This window comes from Cavia porcellus, unplaced genomic scaffold, assembly GCF_034190915.1.
Source record: "Cavia porcellus strain 051 isolate PalLab524CR breed Dunkin Hartley unplaced genomic scaffold, mCavPor4.1 scaffold_12, whole genome shotgun sequence".
NCBI classification, from domain to species: domain Eukaryota; kingdom Metazoa; phylum Chordata; class Mammalia; order Rodentia; family Caviidae; genus Cavia; species Cavia porcellus.
In genome coordinates this window covers 65,348,419-65,362,205 of record NW_026947495.1, presented here as the reverse complement: position 1 = coordinate 65,362,205, position 13,787 = coordinate 65,348,419, and the positions used below count along the sequence as shown (strand labels likewise).

Below are 13,787 nucleotides of genomic sequence, written 5' to 3'. Positions count from 1 at the left end.
TAATTTTTCCTCTGATTCATCACAGAGCTCTACAGCTTTCCTGCATCAAAGAGGAAAGTTTTCCTTGTTAGTCCATGAAACCACATTACTGTCCAAGTGTCCTTCTGAGTCAACAGAAGAGATGCCCAAGAGGAGCTGAGCCTCTCAACTGATTTGCCCTCTCCTGTAGCACCGAAATTGGAGACATCAAGGTCACACCATGAATGATGCAAACACCAAGACTTGAATGAATTCCAAGGATGTTGGATCAAATCATTTTTTCCAAGGTTATTTTAACCTCCAAAGTGATTCCATTCAGAAAGAAGCAGTGAAAAGGGGGAGAAGAAAGGAAATGAGTGAAAACAGAGAGCTGGAATGGAATCTCTAAGGGATTTTGGAGGGAACCATTTCTCTGTCATTCCCCTCCCCAACTGTGTCCACTTTATCAATGTTGTTCCCAACATTACTTTAAGTCTAGTCCGGATGTCACACTGTGATATGAAGGAAATCTGAAGAGAGGATGGGTAAGCAATAGGACCTGAAGATAGCCTCTGAATCACTCAACCACTGAGTCAAAGGAGCAAACCTTTTGGGAGTCTCAGTCCATGGAGGGCAATGATGTTGATTCCAAAGGACCACTGTATCTCCTTGAGAAATTCTGTTTCAGAAAACCTCAGAGAGTGAGCATTATAAAACAGCAGGTCCCAGGGTTTTCTGCAGTCACCTAGGGACACTGCTTAAAAATACTAATACCTGGCCACTCACACGGGACCCCTTCTGTCTCTCTCTCAGACAGAGGCTTTCTTTCCCCAATAAGTTATATTCTGCTCTTAACCTTCATTGTTGCTATAATTCATTCTTCAATTTTAGAAAACATGAACTGTTATTAGACATCTAGTAGGTTGGGAGTTTCTTCCCCATATGTCACCACAACAAAAGAAATAGAATGCAGATATCCCTGTAAAAAAGACTAATACCACTGTCCAGTATATTTAATAATAAACTCACCCAATTTGTGCTAGAATTTAGAAACTGTGTATTCTACAAACTACCACTAACTACTCTTTCCCAATTTTCATTTTGTGTGCCCCTAAAAAGATTGCCAAATAAAATATAATACATCAGTTAAATTTGAATATCTAATAAACAAGGATTCACTTTTAAGTATAAGCATGTGTTAAATGTAGCATTTAATACTAAACATTTATGCTAAAAATTATTTATTCTTAAAATTCAAATGATAAAATCAATAGGTAATGAGTTTATCCTTCTGGAATCTATAACATGCATAAGGCAGCAGTAGGAGAATGAGCATGATGCTATTACTGGAACAACTTCCATTTCTCCAACTGTGAGAAGGAAAGAGTTGAGTCAGATCTAAAATTTTACCAAACCACTGAATGAAGAGTAGACACTTACTCAGGTCATAGTCAATCATCTGTATGTCCTGCAAGAGGATGTTTCACAGAAGAGAATGAGCACCAACTCAATTTATCATCGATTTTCCCTCTCTTCCAAAAGCGATGCCCAAACTCTTAACTTCTCACCACTCATCAAGGGGAAGAACTATTTTCATACAGCAGTTTGGGTATTTGCCACCTGTGTAGATTCTGCCTAGTCCACGCTATCAGAAATGTCCAGGAGCAACAGAGAAACCAGTGTCTCTCGTCCTGATATCTGTGTCAGGGCTACATGTGGTGATCTTCAGGGCACTGCATGCCAAAAGTCATATTATTTTAGTAGAAATATAAAACAATTCTAAGATGTGGTTGTGGATAAAGAACCACTAAGTCATAAGAAAAGAAGAGCAGAAATCTAATTCATGCTGACTAAAGATAGCCTGGAAATGTGAGCAATAATTCTAAGGAATGTGGTAAGATTTACATCTCTCTTCCTATCTAAATTTGATTCTACTTAAGTAGCCTCAAGTAACTCAATCTTATTATCTGTGATACAGACAATATCTAATGTAATTTGACTTGTCTAACATAGACTGTCTCTCTAAAGTCTAGTTTAGGACTGAACATGTGCTGAGGAAATTCTTGCATCCCGCCCTCTCTCCCTCCTCCCTCCTCCCTCCTGTCTTGTCTTTTTTTGCTTTGTTTTAACCTGACAACTTTCCACACTTTCAAGTGTGTTACTTATGTCAGTGATCTTTGGCCCATGAGCCTATCTAACCCTCTGTTTATTTTGCTATAAAAGCTTCACTGGAATACAGCATACCTATTTCTTTGTATGCTGTCTATGGCTGCTCTTTACACTATAATGGCAGAGGAGAATTGCTGGCCAGAGAAACCATAGCCTGTGAACTATTCACAATCTGACTCAAAGAAAATCTGCCAATCCTTGCTGTAAAGTACTAATAACATTTTTGTAAAGGACAGATAAAGTAATAACACTCAATGCTTTACTCCATTTTGACACCAATTCGCCAAAGAAAATGGTGATTTCCAACCCTTAAATTAGCAAATTACTACTCAGCCTGTGCAGTGTCTAAGTGACCAGAAGCATTTTTGGTGTAGTGGTTCATATCTCCAAGTGCAGTCTGAACAGAATATGGCCCTTTGCATCAGATAGTCTGAAGAACCCAGTCAAATAGACACACACATGGAAATACGATAATGTATATCTGCTTGGAATCCAGCATTTCAAAAGGCAAAATTACATAATGACAAGCATACACATTTGTCTGCTGCCACAATTACATGTAGTCTGATAGAGAGAACGCAGTAAAGCAGAAATAAGGAAATTGTCTGCACTTGGCACCAGTGCCTACGAGGCACTGTCACTGTTACAGGAATTTAGAATTTAAATCACTGTGGCTCTTCTGTAGCTTCTCTGCTTTAGGCAAGAAGAATGTATGACAGGAAAAAACAGCTGCCTTTGAAACCAAAATTACAGCAGGCCTAAAAAGATACCCAAGACAGGTATCCTGGAGAGAGGTTAGATGGTCACAAGGATGTACCTCAGCTTTGCAGAGGCTGTCAGTGGGTGCTGCCTCCTCTAAGTAATCAAGCACAAAGCATCCCTGACAAGCTCCTTTCTGATCTCATGGAGAGTCCTTGCAAATAGAAAACGGAACACTCACAGTTAATGGGATTTTATGCCACAGAAAATTAAACACAGATATTCCTCTAGTTGAAAGGAACAGGACAAAAAAGAAGAAGAAAACGATATCATAGTAACTGTTGCTAAGTTGGACTTTACTAAAAGACTGATGGCTTACCAAATACAAACTTTACAAATTAGGTCTAATTCAAACCTTCCACCCCAATTAGGGATCACAACAGATTCTCCCACTGAGAAAGAGCAGAGATCTGGATCCTTCAGTTCTTAGACGTCCAGTACAGATCACCATCAGTTCCTTGAGCCCCTACTCAATCTCTTGTTGGGCTTCAGGTGGGGCCTGTGCCTGGAGGGCCTTAGGTTTCTTCTAGACAAACATGGAGAATCAGAAAGGAGAGGTGCCATCCCAGCTCATCTCATACCCAGGTATAAGCTGAACTGAATATGCTACTTACCTTCTTTTTTTTTTTTTTAAATTTAAGTATTTTCTAAATGTCTACCAAGTGCTTAGAGCTGAAGTTCAAGGGTGAACATGACAAACATGGCACCCAGGCTTCTGAGAACACTGTGGGATAGGGCAAGCAAGTACCAGACTGACATTCCCACCAATGAGTCCACATTCATAAATGGTGTTCAGTGCTGGGACAGTGCGAGGAGGAATCTGAGAACATAAAGGGGGTCCTGATTCACATCACAGGATTTGAGGCATCTGCTCCATGGAAATGACATCTAAAATGAAAGCAGGAGGCGGAGGTTCCTCAGGGGAAGGAGAGCTAAGGAAAGTTTTAGGAAAAGAGCTGAGGAAGGACAAGTATGCCCTTGTTAGTCAAGAGAAGTGAGTGAGCCCAGAGGACAAGCAGTGGCCCTTCAAGGTCGAGTAGAGATTACTAAATTCACTCTGAGCACAAGGGGAAGTCACTGGCAGGCCTTGAACACTGGAGTAAAAAAAGACAGTTATCCAAGATAAACTGAGGTATACTGGCAAATGAAAGAAGATGGTACCAAGAATGTCTCCCAATTTGCAGATTGCATTTCATTTAGCACGAAAGGGAATGCTAAGCTAGATGCTGTAGAGTGAAGCTTCTGAATTCAGCTTGGAAATCACACTACATAGCTGTGAAGAGCACAGTCAGATTTACCAGCTTCTCGATAAGTACCCAGGCATCTGTTTCCATCATCTAAAGATGGAAATTATTGTAGAACCTTCCTGGGTGTCATGATAAAGTTTAGATGGTGATTCCTAGCACACAGTACTCTCAACAAAGTATTACCGGCTATCGCTATTACTTTATGTCTGAAATGTCAAGTGTTTACTAGTGATATCAGTATAGGTGGTTGGCAGCAGTTAGATAACCCAGCTATGCAGCTCAGAACTATTTCCTGTTGGAGGTGGACCCATTATGGATTTAAGTACCTTGATACGAGATTCTGGTTGAATCATTCAGTTAGGGATTTTTATGACAAGTGTTTATTTAGAAATGTGCCAAAAGGTCAGTGTCTGGATGTGGACAGCATACAGACACGAACCAGAGTTGTGGAAAATAGAAGAATTTAATGCAAAACTATGTGAGCCTGAGTGGGTCAAGAAATGTGCTTAACTACTCTGTAGGAAGTTCCTCAAGTTCAAGCATGAAACACAGGTAAAAAGATGAAGGAAAGTAGGAAGATATTAAATGATTTCTGTACATTTTTTTCTATTCTTCCCTGTTAAAGTTTTACTGATTGTAGTACTGGGGATTGAACCCAGTCCTAGGCAAGCCTCATTATACGGTATTAAACTTTCTCCTCTGAAGCTGTATCTATATCTGTAGGCATGTGCATGTGTATGTGCACACACGCACGTGCACACACACACACACACACACACACACACACACACAATGTTCTTAAACCCTGATACTATCAGAGCAATCCTGGCCAAGTTACTAAGCTTTCAGGAGTCCTGGTTTTTCATCCACACATAGGGAGATTACAGCTTTCCCTGTAGAAGCTTTTAGGTATGGGACACAAGGGCTGCTTAATGAATCCAAAACACTGTACATATTTTTCCCAAAAGACCACAGAATCAACAAGAGGGCAAATGCTATCAGGAGACCCAAGCCACTCAGCATTATCAGGGACAGATGACACCACACACTTTAAGTCCCCCAGAAGCCAAGAAGTATACCCTAACTTCCAATAATGCTCCAGCTGCTGCTGCAAATCAGGGGGTAGGAAGGTGGGGAAAATGCACAGGCAGGGGACATGGAGCACAGACTAAAAAGCCCCTAAAGAGATATAAGTTTTGTGGTAGGCACCAACACAGCAAAATACAAGTCTGAGACCTGACAGTTTTTGGCTGTCACTAGGAGAGGGCTTGAAGGTGAGACACAGTAAGCGATTGAAGAAGTGTTACTTCTGGAAAAGAAACTACAAACAGTGGCGCCTTGGCAGTGAAAGGGTAGGGAGAATGTAAGGATACTGCACCAAAGAAAAAGACTCAAGATACGTCAGACTCTCGCCATCTGCCATCACCGCCACCACTACTGCCACTAACTACTAAAGAAATCAAATCTCCTTATGCTGCCAGAAAGAGAGTGAGTCTTAAACAAAAATCCACAAAATGCTTAGAAATTTTTAAAAAAGGAACAAAACTAAGCAAATGCTGAAAATGAGCCCATCAAAAAATCCAGAAGCAGAGAAAAACTATAACGTAACACTCAAAATCAAATTATATACCTTCACACAAACCTTAGAGAATTTTACAAAGAAAACAATACCTAAAATCAGAAGTACAAAACATAGAAAAAGAGATAGGAAAAAAAGGTTCGGATTACAATGAATAATTGAATTCAACGAAGAAAATGGGAAAAAAGACAAAACTACACCTTGAGAATTGAAGAGAACATTATCAGGTGTCCAAGAGAAAACAGGTTTGAGAAACTCAATAAAGGACACCAAAGAAAATGGCAGAAACAGTAAATGATGTCTGGGAATGGCAAGGAGTTGAATACCCAAGTGCATGGTGGCAGGTCACAGGGACTGGACAGTTAGCAAGGAGACAAACCAGATTCATCCATTCACAAATTAAAAGAAATTTTTTATTAATGCACATTGTTATGTAGAATAATTAATCTCATTTTGCATACTGGCACTTGTACATAGCTAACTTTGTTATTCTCACCCCTCTTTCTTCCCTGATTCTCTCCTCATCTCTAATAATCTTTCTTCTTCTTTACTGCACAGAAATATTTTTGACCATTTGCTGCATGCATCACACATGCCAATGATTGGGAAGGGAAGTTGCTCGCTCTCCGTAAGGAAGATGGGCAGGGACAGGGACCTTTAATCAGGAGACTGCTATTATCAAACTAAACGAAGAGGCAAGTAACTGTAGAAGTGGAATGGAACCAAAAGGGAGGCTAATTAGGCCACAATAAATAATTCTACAATAAAAGCATCAAGGTTACCTGATGACCCCCGATGAAGACCCCAAGGTTTTTACTTTGCGAAACTGGAGAATCATTCTGCTGTAACAGACTGAGAGAGTTTCAGCTTTATTTTTGGCATGGTATGACACAATAGGCAATAACTTCAGGAGAAATCAGGAACTAGAGATCCAGGCAGTGGTCATCTTTTTGATGACAGAGATGAGGTAGGATAAAAAATAATGATGGTAAAAGGCGGTCAAAGAAATTTTAATCTTGAGAGAACTGAAGTTTCAAGACACAATCACATTTACCCAAGGTTACAATGCTTTCTCACTCCTAACCCTGTCTCCTCCACCCGCCTCAGGCTCCTCACTCCTAAATCCTGAATCTTAAAGATGTTGTAAGTGCATAAATTGGGCTTGTGTTCTGTCAGTCCACAAATTCTATAGATTTCCATCCTCAAGGAAGCAATGTTAGTAGCTGCATACTGATCTTTAAATTTTGAATACATGCAAATAGTTTGAACTTTACCCTAGTTCATAAAATTAGTCTTTTGCTTTAGCCCAAAGTACTGTGACAGACATTAGGTGAGCAATAAAGAAGACTCAAAGGATAAACATCCTAGATCATACATCTCTAGGATACTCCAAGGGCTCTTTTCTAAGTGTGTATATTTTTTTAGTTCTGACTAATACATCTGCCTCCACCTGTCACTGACACATCCTGAAATGTTTTTCTAATAAAGAGCATCAAGAACCTACCTAGGGCAAATTGAGGTCCCCCTCTTTAGGGGAGACCTCAGACCTCATCCAGTGACAAAGGTAACCACTGGACTTGAGGAGATGGCCTACAGGCTAATCTATTTCCATGCCAGGCCATGGGGCAACCCTGGGAGCCCTGGTATTTATAGGGTGGGAGTGGAAGAAGAGTACTTGCAGCCAAAAGAGAAGGTGCCCAGAAGTCACGAGAGGACACAATCAGGAAATGGTGACAGGGTCACAGAAGCAGAGGCTGCACAGAGACCAAGCAGAAAGAGTACTAAATATGGGTGCTTGGACACCATTAATGAGCTTGCTGATGAGAAGTTTCGGGTTACGGGCTGAATAACAGACACAGAAGGGAAGCAGGGAATGTTTTCATGATGAAGCCAAGAAAGGACTCAGAAAAAATGATGCCATGAAAGGAAAGTGGAAGCAGAGGGACAGGTGAGGCAAGGTCAGTGGTAAGGCAAGCCTTCAGAAATGCTAAAAGAGTGCAACTTACGGGGCAGGGCTGGAAGGGCCAGGCTCCAGACTCAGCCACCAGGTCAAATTTCAGGGTCTCTTCCAGAGCTAAGAGAGCAGAGGTTACATGTAAGATGCCTGTAGGCCAACATTCCAGCTGCACAGGAATCTACAATGTGTGCTATGAAATTCAGGGTTGGGGTCTTAGAGTTTAGGACATGGCTTTGCATGCTAGTCCTGCCACTTAACAGCTATGCCCCTGGAAGGACCTCAGAGCTCCTGTGAAGCTCAGCTCTCCCATCAGTAAAGGAGACCTAACAACACCAGTCCTCTCCCCTTAACCTGTTCCATAGAGTTGTGAGCATCCAATGACACAGAGCGTGTAGATGTGCTTTAAAGACAGAAAAGTGCTGTACGTAAATGATCAGAATAGTGTCTAATTATTCCATGTGGGCAGCACTTGTTTCCCGCTAGATGTGGCAGTTAATTAGTGGTGCACGCCACACAGGTCCACCTAGCATTTTCTGCCCAGATGTTTAAATACATAGATTTGGAATAAGCACCAGCCTCCTCTTCATGCAGGGCATATGGCTGCAGTATGTGTTATGTCCCACCCCAGCACACAATGAAAGCAATACCCTTATCCCTGGGGCAGGCTGCCAGCCTGAGCTATTAGCAAAACTCTCAGCAAACAACAGAGTTCAACTATGCACATTTTGTAGCAGTTTTCAAATTAGCAGAAATGCAATTATGAAAAGGTTGCCATGTGTTACAATCTATATATACGTATTTTTTAATTAAGAAGAAAACAGTAAGAAATCATGTTCTAAGAGCATTCAGCTACTGAGTCTAGAGAAAGACATCCCCCTAAAAATCAACCAACACATCCTGGCTTTGTGGAGAGGCCAGCATTCCCCAAACTGTTCTCACACAGTAGAAACCCACCAGCCATGGAAGGCACACTGGGTTCTGTCCAGCCACCAAGTAAGGGGCTGGTGCAGTCCCTTCCACCGTGTCTTTTCATGTCTGCATTTCTTTTACCTCTGAAATGAAACAAACTTTGGAAAAGCACATTTTAATGTGGTAGCTACAGCCTCACCGATGATTCAATCTAAATCATTGTATGACAGAAAGTAACATAGGATCTGCAATTTAGCACACCATTGGAGGAAAACACATCTTTCTTATTATCAAAGCAGATTATTTTTGCTAGTCTACACGGTGCAGTAGGGCTCATACACTGGATACATTCCCTTTTCCACTTGAGGCAAGTCTCAGTAGTAATTTAAAATTAAATGCTTAAAGAAGTGCCCAGAACTACAAAGTAAGCATAACTGGTACTGACCCTCTTAACAGCAAACACTAGGACATTCGGAATCAGATGAAGCTGAAAGGTTCTTCCCATGTGTGCTGTTCCCAGTCATCATGGTGCTTGACAGTACCTGCCTTTAACCACTGACTTCTGCATTTTTCTTGCAAACCCGAAAAATTGAACTTTCTGCTTTTCACGCGCACCTGCACTCCCCCAATCAACTGTCAGTATGTCATTCCGCCCGCCCCCTTTAACTCCATCCCTGTCAATAGGAAATAAAAGTATGCGGTTTACTTTGTCTCCCTCAGAGGATGCTCCCGGCAGCCCCTCCATGCCAGCAATAAATTATTTCTTTCTCCTTTCCTTGTCTCTCTCTTTTGCACGAGGACCAGTGAGAAACCATAAAAGCAAATATAGTAGGAGCACTAACTCATGCCTTCTGATCAAGAAAGCCACCAACAACCTTAAACTGCAATGAAGGAGAAAAACATTAGGACCGTGATCTAATGAGAAAGTCAGATTAAAAAATAAATAGCTGTGCAATGATTACAAATATTAAATGTCAGAGAGAACAAAGCACAGTACTTTGAGAAAAAAGCAAAAGATAGACCTAATTTAAGACTATGGGACTAGGGGGCTTCTCAGAGGAGACAGTTAAGCTAAGACAGAGTCACAGCAAGGAGTGGATTTGTGCGGAACATCTAAGCGGGAAGAAGGCATGGGACAAGGTGGTACTGGAGTTGTGAGCTGGAGACATCGCTGGGGGACTGCGGTTCTTATTGTTTTCTAGGTGCCATGGGCACAGGTGAAAGACATTAGATAGAGCAGAGAGGAAGAGAAATGGGAAGGCCATGGTACTGGAAACGGGAGAAGAGGGTGTGCTGGGGATGTCTTCTGGAGATGGCAAACAGGACTGTTCCACGTGGGATGGCGGAGTGCAGTGAAGGGGGTGTCAAAGATGACCTGGGGTTCCAGCGGGAGCCACAGAGAGGTCAGAGAGGCCTCATCAAAGACAGGGGCTACAGGGGCCCCAGGTTCAGGTGACAAGCAGGGGATTAAAAGATTAGTTTTGAACAAAAGGTTAAAAAGTGAAAGATGTCTTTGAGACCTTCAGATGGAGATGTCTGCTGAGTGGTGGGATTCAATGTAATGTGTGTGTCACTTCCCTTTCAAGACCTAAAGAGGTAGCTTAAGTCTGTCCTGTCTTCTTTGACAGTGTCACTACCACTCTGTCCACCTCAGGACACAGTCTATTCCCATGCTGAGGGGCAGGACAATGGCAGGGGCACACTGGTCCTCAGACAGTCCTATAAGCACAGCTCATTCTCAAAAGCTAGCAAATCACACTCAAAGTAAGGAGAGAACAGCTGTTATAAACCAGCTACATGGGGTTACAGATTTTATAATTTTATAGATAAAATTTTACATATTTTGTAAATAACAGTTGCATAAGCATGTTAATACAAATATAAAATATACTATGAATATAATTTTAACATATTGTATAAATACATTTTGTATAAGAAAATAGAAATATGTTTTCTAAGCTTTTTAATTGGGGGTGGCTGGAGACTAAATCTAGGTTTGTCACTACTGCCTGAGTTTACTAATCAAGTTCATCCACCTTTTTTAAATACCTTTTCTAAAAACTGAAAATATCTTACTCAGATTTCGAAAGTCACTGTGAGATTTTTCAAAGACACTGATTTAACCACTAATCCAGTTGCAGTTGTAACAGACTCCAGCTCTTATCCCTGAGTTGATTTGGTTTGGTGTTCTAAAACCAAACTGCCGTAGCTAAAATCCTTTGCTCACTGAAAACTTCCATGGATGTAAATAACAGTAAAAACTGCAGAAGCCAACTGGCCATGCTTGACTTCTGGCAGGCGACATTTAACACCAGTGAGACAGCCAAATGAAAAGATGACGTCACCCACATCTGCTGATTCACAGGGAAGGGGGAATAGTAAGCCAAGCGATGTGGGAATTGTGATTCCATTTGGCTGGAAGTAAGCTGCTGAGCTAGACAGCTGCATAAAAGGTCACCAGTAGCCAGTAGGGGGAAAAAAGGCACTCCATGAAATGAGATCAGCGAGGACAAATAACATGCATTAGACAGGAACATAAAATGCACAGTTTTAGGTGGGAAAGACTAAGGCCAAGTGTTTACTTTTCTTGTTCCACATTTTCCAAATCTGACTCACTCAAATGCATAGTTTCGCCGTCATACTTTCAAAACATACACACTAAAATCATCCTAAAGTCACTTTGTCCCAGGCATTTAAACTTGATACAACTCTAAAAACATCTTTTAAGAAGTCACAAAATAAAAACTTTAAATGATTCATACAAGTATAAGGAAACAATTTCCAGAGTAACAGGTATATCTGTGTTATTCATACTTAATAATACCTATAAATTTCTACCTTGAATATGAAAGCATGTCCAATATCCTTAGTATACCCTAAATTATCACATTACAATGAATTAAATATTCAATCAAAAGTCATACCCACTTTCACACACCTGAATCCCTAAAGAAAATTTAAAAAGAGACTACAGTTCACTGTCCTCAAAGCCTTTAATTAATAATTATTTTCCAAGAACCTACTAAGTAAAAGAAAATATGTGAGACACAATAGGTAAGGTGATAGATTGCTGAACCAAAGTCAGAACACCGAGAAGTATGGATGGACTACCGGGACAATTTATAGTGACAGGGCAGAAGATACAGCTCAGGGGAACAGTACCTGGCAAGCATGAGGTCTTGAGTTTGATTCCTAGTACTGAAAAGGATAAAAAAGGAGCGGGGAAGGGAGCCAAGAAGAAGCCAACCCCTTCTTGTGAGCCAGCAGCAGCCATAAAACCTAAGACAAAAACCAAGAAGCAGCCAGTCCCTTCCTGTGAGCAGTGGTGGTCATGGGACAGGCCAACCCCTTTCTGTGCGCCAGCAGCAACCATGATGCATCCCAGAAAGAGAATCAAGATGAAGCCGATCCCTTCCTGTGAGCTAGCTGACGTGTGGCCTGGCAGACAAGTGCTGAGCACCAACCCCTTAGCCCCACCCTAGCCAAAGCAACTGGGTGATTTGGAGAAACACAGGCTGAGATGATAGCCACAGGATTAAAAAACAACTTAATGCCTATATTGTTCAATAGAATTTGCAGTCCTAAAGCCAGTAGTCTGAGTATCTACTTAGAAGATAACAATATGCAATATAGCAACTATCAGGAATGTCCTTCTGAAGGCGGTAACCATTGTTAATTCCCTATTATCCTGTTTAAAGTCCCATATCATTTTCATTGTTTTGTTTTGTTTTATTCTGTTTTGTTTTGATTTTATATCTGATGGTACAGGCAGCTATTTTTTTTTTTAATTTTTATTTAAGGAGAAAAGAAAAGAAAGAAAAAAAAAACAGTGAAGGGGTACAAGTTATACAGATTTACAGAATAAAAAAATGCGCAGTAGGAAATCACTAGTTAATGGATTACATATTGCCATCTTAGAAATAATTGTTCAAGTCACAAAATTAAAGCTTGTAGAGTGGACATTCCAACAATGATACTGCAAACAGTTCTATTCAATGATCCAATAAAACTCTGTGATATCATTTTCTATCTTATACTTTTAAATATACATGCAGTTATATAGTTTAGAGCACTTTCTTTTCCTCTCTTTTGTACAGTGACTATTACACATTTTGGGTTTCATTGCTCCCACGGTTCTTGTTGCTTTTTTGGAAGAGAGTAAAACCAAATGTGACATAACAGAACAGAATCGGTCAAGTCAAAAGGGTGGACATAATAGATAATATAAAAACATAATACAAGGTGATCAACAATGGTTACCCTAATGCCTCCCGCTATTTCTAATAGAATTGCCTATATCATTAGTTGTAATACAATTGAACAAAACCGTAAAGAATAAAACCGACAAAACCAAAACATTGGAGACATTGTAGGTCTTCAAAAGTAGATAAAAGTCAACGAGAATGGGCGTTATAATGAATCTCATTATCTTCTCAGCTGATGCCTAAACTTTCGAACCTGATACTATCCAGCAAAACAGAATATAGGAACCTCAGTCAAAAACAAGATGGTGAGAGTAATACAGGGCTTCAAATCCAGATAATAGAAAGTCAAAGTGGGTTACTATATTATATCCTGCTATATTTTTCCCTGTAATTAAATGGGTAAAAATAAAAAAGTAAATAATGGAGTGGAGATTGAGAAAAAAAGAGGGCATAACAGCGAATCAGGGCAGATCAAAACATAACCATTTAAGCAGAATAGTGTTTCACCACCAGCTAATCCTGACCCAAAGATAGTTACCATATTGACTCCCTCCCTGAAGTCCTTGAGTACAACTTCATATACTGTAGCATTAAGTATATCAAAACAATGTAAATCCATTTAAGAGAATAACAGCATTATAGAGTATTTAGAATCGACTAACAGAAAATGAACAATGGTCTCTGTATAATCTCCTTGTCTTTAAAAGGTTTTTTCTTATACTATCGTACATAGTAAAATCCAATAAGATACAACCTGTTTAGACCATTGGAGACAGAAGAACAAAAGCTAGATAAAACAAGATGGTACTAAATCAGCATTACCTATTAAGATGTCATTTTCTCCAAAAAAAGCTGTTCCTATCATCCAATCTTCTCTGTCTCATTTCTGTTGAGCTCTTTTTCTGTCAGTAGCTGTCAGTTTGTCTTCTTCGTTTTGGTCTCTGCTCTATTCGTTGTGGCCTCCCCGCCCCTATTTCTGGGTTCTTTGTATTTTTCTTTTTTTA

General features: G+C 40.3%; 1 protein-coding gene across 10 annotated transcripts in view; it reads right to left on the bottom strand.

Moving 5' to 3' along the window:
• The window catches only part of Osbpl6 (oxysterol binding protein like 6), a 186,383-nt gene that overhangs the window by 124,869 nt on the left and 47,727 nt on the right, over positions 1 to 13,787 (bottom strand). The window contains exon 2 of one of the 10 annotated variants that reach the window (XM_063259364.1): positions 7,719 to 7,786. The exons of the other annotated variants lie outside the window; for them this stretch is intronic. The gene's annotated coding sequence lies outside the window, so the exon portion shown is untranslated. The remainder of the gene's footprint in view (positions 1 to 7,718; positions 7,787 to 13,787) is intronic. 10 annotated transcript variants of the gene reach the window in all.